The sequence below is a fragment of the Coptis chinensis genome, chromosome 2 (assembly GCF_015680905.1).
Source record: "Coptis chinensis isolate HL-2020 chromosome 2, ASM1568090v1, whole genome shotgun sequence".
In the NCBI taxonomy this organism is placed as follows: Eukaryota; Viridiplantae; Streptophyta; class Magnoliopsida; order Ranunculales; family Ranunculaceae; genus Coptis; species Coptis chinensis.
Genome location: NC_141457.1, coordinates 98,329,927 through 98,343,424, shown reverse-complemented (window position 1 = coordinate 98,343,424; position 13,498 = coordinate 98,329,927).

Sequence of the window (13,498 nt, the reverse complement as noted above, 5' to 3'; positions counted from 1 at the left end):
TTGTAGCTCAAGTAATCTTGTATCTTGAGTAATTGTGATAGAGTATAACCTGTCAACCGATAACTATCTCTTTGATAAGAAATGAATCACGGACATAAATCAGCATTACATTAGTGGCAAGCCATGTGGCTAAGGTTGACCTTAGACACATGAGTTAATGGGAACATCACATTGATCCATGATATTAATTGCGGGTTTTAGCCCGTTGATTAAATGAATAAAATAGAGACCCCTACTAATGGACGTTTGCCACATAGGTGGGGGTCGAAACACCGCCCCCTCTTTGTCAGGCGAACAAAAGTCACATGGCAAAGAAGAGAAGAAAAATCACGGAAAAGCGTGCATTAAAAAAAGAGTAAAAGGCGAGTGTATAACAAAGTGTCGCGTGTGAGCGTAAACGATAAGAAAATAGACAATCGGAAAAAAATTCGGGAATTAGCGGAAATGAAAAAAATTCAAATTAACGTATACGGGACGTAATGACGTAGTTAAATAAAAAATGGCCGAAAACGCATAGATAGAATAAAAGATGTCCATAAATAAAATTGCAAAAGAAATTGATTGGCGAAAATGTACCGAACGCGTCACGTGATAACGCGAATTTTGAATGCGATGAAGCGTGCCAACGGAATAGCGATACTCGGATTATACCGTTGAAAATTAAATGTAGGAAAAATCCGCGAATTATCCGACGGAACGGACATAAATTGGCGAATTACTGTGAACGAAATAAGTGGAATTCGATATATGTCCGAAATAACGAGAGGATGTGAACGTGAAAATACCACAGAAACTAGGACTCCAAAATTAAATCCGGATTGGATAAAATTAAATTCGGATTGGATAATGCTTATCATCAAGTCTTGCACCTTAAGTCGGTTTGGATGGTAGAATTACATAAGGACTTAAACACCGGACCAGCATCTATATAAACAGACAACCCAGAGAAACCCATGCTTAGCACAAATCTTAGCGAGAAGCCACGATCTACACTGATAAACGATAAAAAACAAAAGTAAACACCACCGTGTTCACAAAGGTACGAAACCATTGTGGCAGTAAGCTACCGTACTGTGCCGGCGTTAGTTTTGGTTGAAGAAAAATTTCGGGTCGACGAAGAAAAGGTTAGTACTTTTTATGCTATTGCAATCGAGTCAACTGACTTATTAAAGTGAACTATTGATCGACTTTAACAAAACAATAATATATCATTACCAGGTCAATGTCAATATAATTAAAGGTTTGAAATCTAAAAATCAGAAACTTCATGAGCCAAGATTATTCATCACAATCCTTTTTCGCCAAAAGCAGAGTTGGTCTTAAATTGCCACTACGTCAATTTGCGTGAAACCTATATAAGAACTTGCCTCTTCAGGCCTTCAGCCTTCATGCCTACCTGATAAAATTATTATTAACATTGTAAACTGCCCATTTTGCTAGTAGTGCGCTGAAGTTGGTTCTGCCACCTGTTGCTTTTATGACTCGATGCAATCAGTGTAATCCTTGGTTTGTTGAGAGCGTGCCGTTTAGGCTTATGTGGAAGCTCTGGAAGTGAAAACAGACGAAGTGGAAGAAGAAGCGCTGGCGGTTTCAAAAAGGAAACTTAAAACACGATATGGTGCATCTCTAGTAAAGGGGGGCATCATAACCGTACTTAACAACCTGGTCCAGTGCATGCGGAAAAATGAAATAACCAACAAGATACGGTGCAACACCAGCAAAGGAGGGGCACCGTACCTGTGTTACATTAATCTGGCCCAGTGAACTCGGTTATTGAGCTTTCTGACCCGATTTTTGACCTATCTGACCCGGTTTTATCTGCTTTTTTTCAGGTAGAAACTACCAACACTCGAGAAGAAAACTCGATGACGATCGCAGACTTGGTGAGGTGGAAAGAAGGTGGCGGAATCTGGACGACTACGGAACAGCGTCGATGGTAAACAAGAAATGAAAAATACTAGGACTTCGAGAAATTTGAAATGGAGGAAGTGTACGAATTTGAAGCGAAAGTCGAAGAAGATGAAGTAGTAGTAATTTACACACACAATTAAATTGCGGGAATGCAATCCCGTTGAGCAAAGAAATAAGCGCGAATTATTGGAGTGGTGGCAAATCGCGGGACAAGCCGCCAATATCGTTACGGTTAATCTTTACAAGAGCGCACCGTTTACAAAATGAATTTATGAGAAGGTTCGAGGCTCAAGAAATCTTCGGCGTTGATCGACGACCGAAAGCCATCTTGACGAAAGGGTACATAAAATTTGAAGTTGAATTCAAAGATTCAAAAGCGAAGTTTTAAAGGGTTCCCAAAAGTATACACCGGATGGGATAGATTTACGTAAACTGCGAGGGAAGTGGAATCCGACAGAGTTTAAAGTGCCGAACAAATTTCGAGGTAAGCCAAAATATAAGTATTGAAAATTGTACGACGAGTAAACTGTTGACTAACACGAGTCATTTTGTGTCTAACAGAAAACGCGAGTATACTACCAGACATTGAATTGGACAAGGAAGTGGAGAGCAATCTTCGGTTCTTCTTTCATGAATGCTCTGATGAAAGATTGGTAGATCTTATCTACTTTGATGATATCGTTGATTTCCGAAATTATGGGGGTATCGAACAACGGCCCGATAGGTCCAAGGAGACACAAAGCGAAATGGCGAAGAAGAGTAAGAGTCTCAGAAATGCAATATTCGGCAGCGACAGTGATAGTGAAAAAGAAGATGGAACGGAGTTAACACAGCGAGAACTAGTCTTTGAGTTTGCCAAGCAAAAAAGTGAATTGTACAAAGAAGATGTGCCACAAGAAAAGCGGTGACGGAGACCAAGAGAGACAACCAGCGTTACAATGTATGATGCCTCGAGGGGACGAGACTACAATGCACCAAACATCCGGGCGAAATATAATACATACGCAACATCAAGAGGAAAAGGTATGTAGCGTAGAAAACATAGATATGTAAAGTGTGGTGAAATATAATATCTCGTTCTGGTTTGGTATATACAGGAAAAGAATGAAACAGTGATACTTACAAAAGATAGTGCAATGAACACAAAGTCGGTGAAAGAAAATAAACGGCAAAGCAAAATGCAGGAGCAAAGAATCCAACAACCACTGGCAAGTGGTGTCAGGGGTAATATTACTCATGGAGGAAAACCACAGAATCTATTAATGGTAAGTTGACCGTTGATTTTTACTATTGCGTTAGGATGGTAAAGAAATTTGTGTCCAACACTAATCCGATGAAATTGGTAGATGAAGCAGAGATGTGCAAGTTTGGAAGACGAAGTGAAGGGATCGTCCGGGATTACGCCAATGGAAGGGCTCGAAAAATATCAAAACTGTGACCATAATACGGAGAACATCGGAGAATATGACAGAGCAGTGTCAATGATTTTCGATAGTATGAACCAGGTATGATAGTATTTTTTTATTTATTATTATTATTTTTTAATTGCAAATTTGTGTTTAAGTCTGAAAGATTGATGAAACCAGATATTTTTGCCTTGAGTTAAAAAGCGTAAAATGCGGACCAAAAGAAATTCATGAAAAAGTCGCGAAGAAAAATATCGTTCGAATGAAGTCAATGCCTTAGAAGAAATAGAAAGTGAAGATACTCAACCAAAAATTGGAAAGAGGCAAACAAAGCGTTAAAGCGGAACCATCGAGAGAGTTAAAGGCGAAAACAAAAGCTTAAACGGCCGGACGGAAGAAGCGGAGGAGAGATCGTCTGAAAAATTCGGGAAAGCTTTGTGATATAATGGAGGAACATAAACACTTAAAAGCAGATGTGATAGAATTGAAGTCACTCGTGGCGACCAAAGATCGAGGAACTTAAGCGGCGCAAAAAAGAGTAGAGAAAAATAACAAGCGAATAGATGATTTAAGCGAAGCGGTTCGGCCAAGATCACGCGTGCAAATGGCACAGCTTGTGAATCGTCCGTAAGACAACCGCAGAGACTTTAATAGAAAGCGGGCGATGAACTAGAGAGCGTGAGAAGATGAAATTACAAGGATTTATGCGAGTTGTATATCGCGAAAAGTTGGGAAGAAACCATTGGATTTTCCCAAACCAATGATCATGTGATTGCGAGTATGTAATATCGTAGAGCTAAAAAATTCTTTTATGAAAATAAAAAATAAAGTATGTGTTGGCTATTGAATATCATTGTGATGTCGGATAACATACGTATAAAACTTAGTGTTGTTGATTTATGAATGTAAAAGAGCGAGGCGCCCCATGTAGAGAGAAAAACTCCCAATATAGAACCATTGGAGAAAGCTATTGAAAGGTAAAGGGGACATGATCGTCCTCCATGAACCTAGCTATTCAGGTGTTAAAATATTTGTACCGAGCGTGAAGCACGGCCCGACAAGCTGTTTGGAGTTATCCGCAGGTTCAAAGTCGTCACCCGTCTGCTTGGGACCAAACTAAAACACAACGTCATTGCCTTAGTAGTGGAATTAGCGGATATTGTATTGTGGGAGTATTGCAATAATTGTTCGAGCAAGAATAACCAATCTTATTGACTCGGATTTCCGTCAAGTAGGCATGAATCGACTTACTTTGACCCGAAAAAGGCATAATATGAATGAACTCAGTAGAATGAGCGTTAATGAATGACATTGTTTAAAGTAAAAGTACAGACGAATAGAGAAATGTAAAATGACAACCAAACTAAGAGAATGGAAGTTGAATGCCTTTATTGATGGATAACATAGAGCGAACTACATAGATGGATAGATTTGTTATTGATGGAGTAATGTAAAATTGCAAAAATTTCCTAACGGTAAAACTTGCGAAGGTGGTAAGCATGTCATGGCTTCTCTATTATTCTTCGAAACTAGATGCGGAGGAAATATGACCCCTTAGATCTTTGGGCGATCTATGATGTAAGGTCCTTGCCAATTTTCCCCAAACTTTCACGATTCTATAAGCTTTGGGTTTCTACAAAGAACCCAGTCTTGAGGAAGTAAAAGACTTAGGGCCGGATCTTCTTGTCGTAGTTCCGTTTCATGTCACTTGATACTTAATAAAAGTTGTTGTAGTCCCTCGAAGCGAACCTCATCAATAAGAGCTTTTGGTGAGCCAAAGTAGTGTCATTGGAACTGTTTCAACCGCGAACCGACCGAGATGTCTTGGAAATCAATTCGTAGGTAAAGGCGCTTCACACCATATGCAAGGTTAAAAGGTGATAATGCGGTTGAATACTTTGGCGTTGTCTATAAGCCCACAAGGCGGTGGTAACTCCTTGACCCAATTTCCTTTGGCGCGGTCAAAGCGCCTCTTCAAGGTTGGCCAAAATCACCTTGTTGGTGGCCGGCTGACCGTTAACTTGCATGGATGATAAGGTCGCGGAGAAGTTATGTTGTATCTTCAAATTAGCCGCAGGCCAATTTAATTTCTTCAAACATCAAATTGTTTACCATTATCGATACAAGTGCCGCAGGGGATGCAAAGCGACAAACAATATTTCTCCACAAAACATTTTGACATTGGAAGCATGGATTTGGACCAAAGGCTTTGCTTCTACCCATTTGGTAAAATGTCTGTCGGTTGCCCAAGAAGGAATCGAATACTACACGGAGCTTTAGGTAAAGGACCAATAATGTCTAAGCCCCATTTGGCAAATGGCCGCGGGCTTAGCATGGGATGCAACTTCGATGCAGGTAGTTTACTCATATTATCGTGCTTTTGGCATGGCTCACACCTCTCGGATAGGTGTTTTGCATCCTTTTGCATCTCGCCCACCAATAGCTCTCGTGTCATAGCCTTATGAGCTAAACTTAAGCCCCTTGGAGTGGCTTCATAAGCCGGAGTGAATCTCTTCCAAAACTTGAAGTCCTTCCTGTTTTGAGAGGCATCGCGAACATAGGGTTAAAGTCCGGAGCCTTTGCGATATAAGTGCAAACTTCCGTCGATGAATGGATATCACCAAAACTTCCATGCATCAGCGTTTGATTCTTTCAGTGAGTTTTGGTTCGGCGGAAGTGAGGAAACTTGCAAGTAGTGGATATAAGGAAGGCGCCAATCTTGTGCATCGGAGATCATCAGCTCGATAGTATTATATCGGAAACCGGGGACTATCATCCGCTTCATGTACCAACTCACTATATGTTTTGGGAGCCGAATCGGGGGAGGAACAAATGGATCTGATTCTAATGGAAGATCAAAATATGGTCATGTTGTGAATTTTCCATCTCCCTTTTCCGCCCGGAGTCATGATTGGTGCGATTATCGTGGGTCGTATTTACATTTGCATTACAAGCAAAACAAGTAATTGCTTTCATGTACATACAAGTCATGCAATTCTTTTTTCGGTAAAAGTCGATGCTTGGCTCTTTACGGAACTCCACGGTGATGTATCTTGACTCTTTCGCTTCTAGCGGCGGAGAGATAAGCCAATGAATCGGCATGGCGTATGTCATTTCGAGTCTTTGAGTGATAGAGATGCTATCAAATTGTCGAGCAAGGCTATGTATCAAACCAAGATAAGCCGCCATACGGTCATCTCTTGCTTAAAAGACCATGGCCCGATTGGCTACAAAGGCGAGAATCCGTGTATAAGCTGGAGCTTCAGCCCCGGTTTTCAAAATTCGTTCTCAAGGCACAAACGGCAACCTCATACTTCGGCCCCGTTATTTGAGCCCGGCGGCCAAGTCGCATGGGTTTCTCAATCTTCTCTCGCCCGGGTTTAACAAAAACGCATCCAATTCGGACCAGTTTATTATGGGAGCCATCGAATAAACAATGCATAGGTCAATTGGATTAGGAATTGCGTTTGCAAGTTGGTCTTAAATTAAGCCCCGGTTATTGGTGGCGAATGTCTTCCATAGATTCTTCTTCTTGGCAAAGAAATCGTCAATAGGAGAATTATCAATCGGGAAAATCAGCTATCAAAGAAGCTAAAGCATGTCTTTTTCAGCGATCACGACTTTCAAAGACAATGCTATATGCACTAAGATAACTTTCCCATTCAACTAATGCAGCGATTGATTCTTGTGCATTCTGAAAGATCTTGCGTAAAGGGATACTTTCGGTATAAACTCGACCAACCTTCCCGGAAGTATGGTTTTAACCGACGGCATGCATGAACCAATGCAAGTGCCATTTTTCCATCTTTGAATAACGAGACTCGGCTCGGTTAACGTCTTCTCGATAAAAAGGCGGGTCTACCATCATCGACGAAAAGAACAAACACTAACGGCTTGAGTTGTAGCTGCTAGGTACATGCCAATCGGTTGACCCGTTGAAGGACTTGTCAATATAGGAGGGCCCGACCAAGTATTTCTTCAATTTGTTGTAATGCCATCTCACAATCAATGTTCCAAGTTGCGCCCCTTTAAAGTTTGGAAGAAGGGATGACAACGATCGGAATATTTAGAAATAAATCTATGAAGAAGCGACCGACCCGATAAGCCGTTGAATTTCCTTCTTATTTTTGGTAATGGCATATCAATAGCGGCGCGTATCGATCGAGGATTAGCCTCGATACCTCTACAAGTCATGAGGTATCCCAAAACTTTCGAAGAGAGGCCAAAAGAACATTTGGTGGGATTGAGTCTCATGTTATACTTGTTAAGCCTATCAAAACAAGTTGAAGATCGGAAAGATGATGATCACCGGTAAGCTTTGATTTCACGACTATATCATCGATATAAGCCTCCATTATTATTCCCAACGATCGGAAAAATTGTATTGATAAGCTTTTGGTAGGTTGCACCGGCATTTTTCAAACCAAAAGGCATAACGATGTAGCGAGAAAATGCCTTGGTCGGTAATGAAAGCGGTGAACTCTTGGTCATCAACATTCAAAAGAGATCGGTAGTACCACGAAGAAGCATCCATGAAAGATAAAGCGTTGAAAATCGAAGTGGCATCCACTAGTTCGAAATTCGTGGCAATGGATACGGATGAATCGGACAAGCTGCGTTAAGGTTTGTAAAGTCAATACAAATTCTGATTTGTCCGTTCTTTTTGGCATCTGCGACGACATTAGCAAGCCATTTTGGTTAAGTAACTTCGCCCGGATAAAGTTAACCGCAAGTAGCTTATCAATCTCCTCTTTAACTTTGAGCTTCCGATCAAAGGTGCCATTCTCCTAGGTTTTGGTGAATTTGGCACGAAACTTGGATCAATGTCAAGTTTATGACAGTAACGTATGGGTCGATTCGGCATTTCCTCGATTTTCCAGCGAAGATACGCTTTTTTTTTGTAAAGGGAAACCAACTCTTGTTGTTCTATGCTCGAAAGTTCAAATAAAATAAAAGTGGTTTCTTTCTGAATCTCCTACTTGTACTTCCAAAAGTCGATCCACCGTCGGTGGCCCTTGCACATGAGTCTCAATATTATAGATGGAGGCACGCTTGGTGGTACCTGTAACTTAGGGCGGGGCACTTGCAAGGATCGTATTACCTCGAACTTCAGATTTTTATAGTCATCCATTGCTTTGTCATGACAGGGAATGGGCAGATACTGGTCACTACTGAACCTTGCAAATATGCCCGAGAAGAATGGAACTTGACACACTAATGAAATGTGGAGACTCTGACCCCCATGGAATGTATCCAATCTACGCCCAAAATTGCGTTATAGTGGGATCGACGATCCATCAATAAGAAATCGAGCTCAACTTCTTTGTTCATTAATTTGATTGGTAAGGTAATTCTTCCAACTGCTGAAGATGTTGTCCCATCAAAACCGATGATAGGATTGTCTTCGGCGATGATCATACCCTCTCGAAGTTGCATCTGAGAATAACATCCACTGAAAATGACGCTAGAAGTGGCCCCTGTGTCGATCATTACCCGTTGAACACGAGAAGCACCTATAGACACACCCGAAATTATAAGCTGCGTCATAGTGAGGGTGATATACACCACGGAGATCATCATCTGAGTGAATTGGAGGGGCTCTTCTTCAAAAGTCTCGGTCCGGATTCCTTTGACAAAATCGACTTTGTTGATACGGTTAAATTCACCAACATAACTAACTTTCAAACGCTTTTGATTCTTACTCGACTTTTTGAAAAGAGACTCAACATGAGAATGGGAGACATTAATGACATGCTCATAAGTTGCAAAGAATCTGCTTTGTTGAGAGTTTTTAAGTAAGATATTCGTTCAAAAGTCCTTTCTCCACTAATTTCTGAATCCGACCCGGGAGAGGCGACAAAGTTCGTCTCATGGCCATAGTCATTATGAAATTTACACCACAAGGCTTTGTCCCTTTGTCGCTTTGGTATCTTCGAAAGTGGATACGGGGGGAAAGAAGATTCCCACTTTTCAACTTCTCATATATAACAGAGTACTTGGCATTGGCGGGTGGGTTTTTAGCTCGGTAGAGTTTTTCCATCACGATTGAAATTGACTTGCTTCGATTGTCATTCTTTCCATCGTTATGTTGTTGATCCGATCGTCCTTGCCCGGCTTAAAATTTTTGCTTTCGAGAAAAATCTTTACTCTCGAATATCTTTGTCCCTTTTCGCTTTTCGCCGATAGGTTCTCCTCGATCACGGATGTGTTGTTCAGCCCTAACATCTGAGATCGTGATCGAAGTTTTAGGACATCTTTAATTAGAGAGTGGTAAAGATCCCTTACAATGAAGTTCGAACTTCTGTCTCTTTCATAATATAATGCTTCTTTAAAGGCGAAAAGAAGCATCCCATCAGAAACTTCTGGAACATCTGCTGCTGCCTTTCGGAACCTAGTAACAAAAGTACGTAACTTCTCGTCACGTTGTTGCTTGATGTTTAGAAGCGAGTCGACATCCTTTGGCGTCTTGCAATTGTGGCGGAAACGATTAACAAACTGATTTTCTAGTTCATTGAATTGGTGAATTGATCTTGAAGGCAACTCACTAAACCAGCGTAATGCTTATCCCTTTAGAGTCGATGGAAAGAGCTTACATATGAGCGGATCATCCCACCCCACAACACCAACTTATTTTTGAGCGATAGAACATGCAAGCCGGGATCTCCTTCCCGACTCATCATAAAGTTCAAAATCGGGTTGTTTGAAGCGGGATGGTGGTAAGCTTCTTGAATGTCGGCGAAAACTTGTCAAGTACTCCATCATTGATTGGTATCAAGTTTTTCATTCTTACATCCCTTGACTCTCTATCGTTAAGTTCTTTTGCAATCAACTCTTTTCACCGTTGTTCGTTAGAGTTAAAGTATTGGCTCGAACGATTGGGCGCCGATTCGTGCCCATGTGGAGAAGGATACCTTCCATTATCTCTTATTGGAGTTAGAGATCTTTGGCGGTACCCACGATCGGCTCCGACCGGTGATTGTCTTTGTCTATCCTCGTAACCACTGTCTAGGCGGTAGTCACCCTTTGGCGGGTGGTCGGAATAATTATACCACTCCATATTTTGTTGCTCTTATGCGGGATGCCGCCTTCCGGTCATGTTGGACATGTCTCGGATGGCGGTCTTCCACGAAATTGCTTCTCGAGGTAAATCTTCCCTTTGAGATCGGACATGTCTAGGGTAGTAGTTATCCCCGCCAATCCGATTCTCCCATAAGTACGGGTAATAGGGTCATTACTCACAGGCGTAGTAATGGTTGATTATGCTTGAGAAATAGCACGTTCTTCGGGGGCACGAAGTGGATCGTCAAGATGGTCCCATACACTTTGGAATGGCTGCGTCCGCCGTGGTCGCCTTGATGTTGTTGAATTTGTAACGTCGTCCCACCGGCCTTTGCCTCTTTGCCGGCTTCCTTCTCAAATTCTGTTTAAATTTTTGACTCGTAAGTAACTCCTTTTCAACCGTATTAGGGGTGAATTGGTCGTTACTATCACCTTTTCCGCTAGTTGGCGTGAGAGTAATGTCCACGTCCATATCCATGTCGGTGAAGGATCGACATGGACGGGCGGACCGCATGGAGGACTACCGACTTGTCGATTTTCTTGTTGCAAGGCCGTTAAGGGTGGTGGCACTTGTCTTGCTTTTTTTGGCGGGCGATGCGGATCTTATTTCTTCTGATCGGATGTTGAGAATTGACCCTACTACTAGGAGCAACTTGATTGTTCAACGGTTCATGCATCGGCCGATTTGAATTTCGAGGGTTGCGATTCTTGTTAGTAGGAGGAATATGTTGACTATTTGGTTTGCTTCTCGTGCTTACCATCTTGATTGTTTCACGTGATAATGAATTCTTTTTCCCCACAGACGGCGCCAATTATATTTCGGCAATAAACTGCTTCAACACAACGAGAGCAATGGTAACGAACGCACTAAGAACAGGAGGATTTTGATGTTGGGGAGATGGCCGAAACCAAATAATGGCTGCCCTACGCACCCAAGATCTATTATCTAGGGATCAAGTTTCCACGTAGTTCCTTATGAAAAATAGTTTGATATTTATAGAGGTAGAGTAGAGAGTCCTTGTAGCTCAAGTAATCTTATATCTTGAGTAATTGTGATAGAGTATAACTGCCAACCGATAACTATCTCTTTGATAAGAAATGAATCGGACATAAATCAACCACATTAGTGGCAAAGCCATGTGGCTAAGGTTGACCTTAGACACATGAGTTAACGGGCCCGTACATTGATCCATGATATTGCGAATGGGCTTTAGCCCGTTGATTAAATGAATAAAATAGAGACCCCTACTAATGGACGTTTGCCACGTAGGTGGGGGTCGAAACAGTTTCCTTCAACCCTTCCAAATGTTCCTCTTCGGACATGCTTTTCTCCACCATATCATTGATGTATATCTCAATACCCTTACGTATCTTGCTCGCAAACATCTTCTCCCCCAGTCGCTGGAAGGTGGCCCCAGCGTTCTTCAAACCAAATGGCATCCTTGTGTAGCAATATGTACCTCCCTCCACTATGAACGATGTCCTCTCCTGATCCGGTTCATACATCGCGACCAGGTTATATCCCATGGAGGCATCCATGAAAGAGAAAATCTTGAACCCCGTTGTCCGATCCACTAGCTCATCCACCTGCGGCATTGGGTAACTGTCCTTTGGGCACTCCGAGTTGACGTCCGTGAAGTCCACACACATACGCACCTTTCCATTCTTCTTAGGTACCGCGACTATGTTAGACAACCAGTCTGTGAACTCCACTTCCCGAATTATGCATGCTCCCTTTAACTTTGCAACCTCTTCGCGGATTCCCTCTGCGTACTTCGGCCTCACACCGCGCATTCTCTGTCTCACTAGTTTGGCATCTTCCCTCATGTGTAACTGGTGACATGCAAACTTTGGATCCAACCCCGTGATCTCCTCAATCGTCCAAGCAAAGACATCTTTATTCTCTGAGAGAAATAGTATTAATTCGTTCTTCCACTTTTCTGGCAAATTAGATCCCACCGATGTGAACTTCTCTTCCTCCCCCATTCCCATGTTTACGGTCTCAGTCTCGTCTAGCGTTTTCGGTACAACCGGTGTCTCAGCCTCCTCTTTTGCGGGGGCACACTGTAATTGCTACGCCTGTCTCTTTCTCGGTTTCGAGGCCTCTCCTTCATCTCCTCGGATCAACCTCTTCACCATTCCCTGATGATTGTTCATAGCTATCACCTGATCACCGCGCATTTCATGCATCCCTGTTGGTGTGGGAAATCTAATCACCTGATAATATGTGGATGGAACCGCCTTCATCTCGTGGATCCATTGCCTCCCAAGGATGGCATTGTATTGCGAATTTGCGTCTACCACCTTGAACCGAGAGAACATTGTCACTGGCCCTGTGGTCACGGGAGTAAGAGCTCCCCTAGTGGTTCGGTCATACTCCCATTGAACCCATACAAATTGGTCCGTGAAGGCCTCAACTGTCTCCGGTCTATCTTCATTTCCTCCATCGTCCCCACGAACAACAAGTTCACTGTGCTGCCGCAATCGATCAATACCCTTTTCACCATGTAATTTCCCATAGCCACTGTGATCACCAACCCGTCCTCATGTGGGGAGTCAACCGTCTTCAAGTCCGCCTCTGTAAACACTACGCTTCATTTTCCAGTTGTGGGCCATGGGGCGAGCCGCAAATAACCTGTCTCTTCATTAACTTGTTGTATGCTAGCTGTCCTCCGTATCCTATCTCGGTGAGCGTTGTGACTCAAGATTTTCCCACTGAATATGACATTTATAGTACTCAGTATTCTCCCTTGATTCGGCGGCTGCTCCTCTTTCCCTTTCCCCTTGGTAAACTCTTTCAGTAGCCCCCTCCCTATCATCCTTTGGACCAACCATTTGAGAGCGTAGTATTCATTCGTCTCATGGTTCTGTACCTGATGATAGGCACAATATGGCTTACCCGGTATTTCATCTAGCTTGCTTCGCGGACCTTCATAACCCGGCAAATCTCGAATCAGCAGCAGCAATTCACTCAATGGCCGGTCTACTGGTGTCGGCTCCATTTCTCGGTATGGCTTCCGTTCCCCATTTTCCCTTTGAAGCTCAACCCTCCCCCTTTCCGGCCGTGACGCGTCACCACAACATCCTCCGCTTCCCCTGTCTGATGACTCATATCTTCCGCG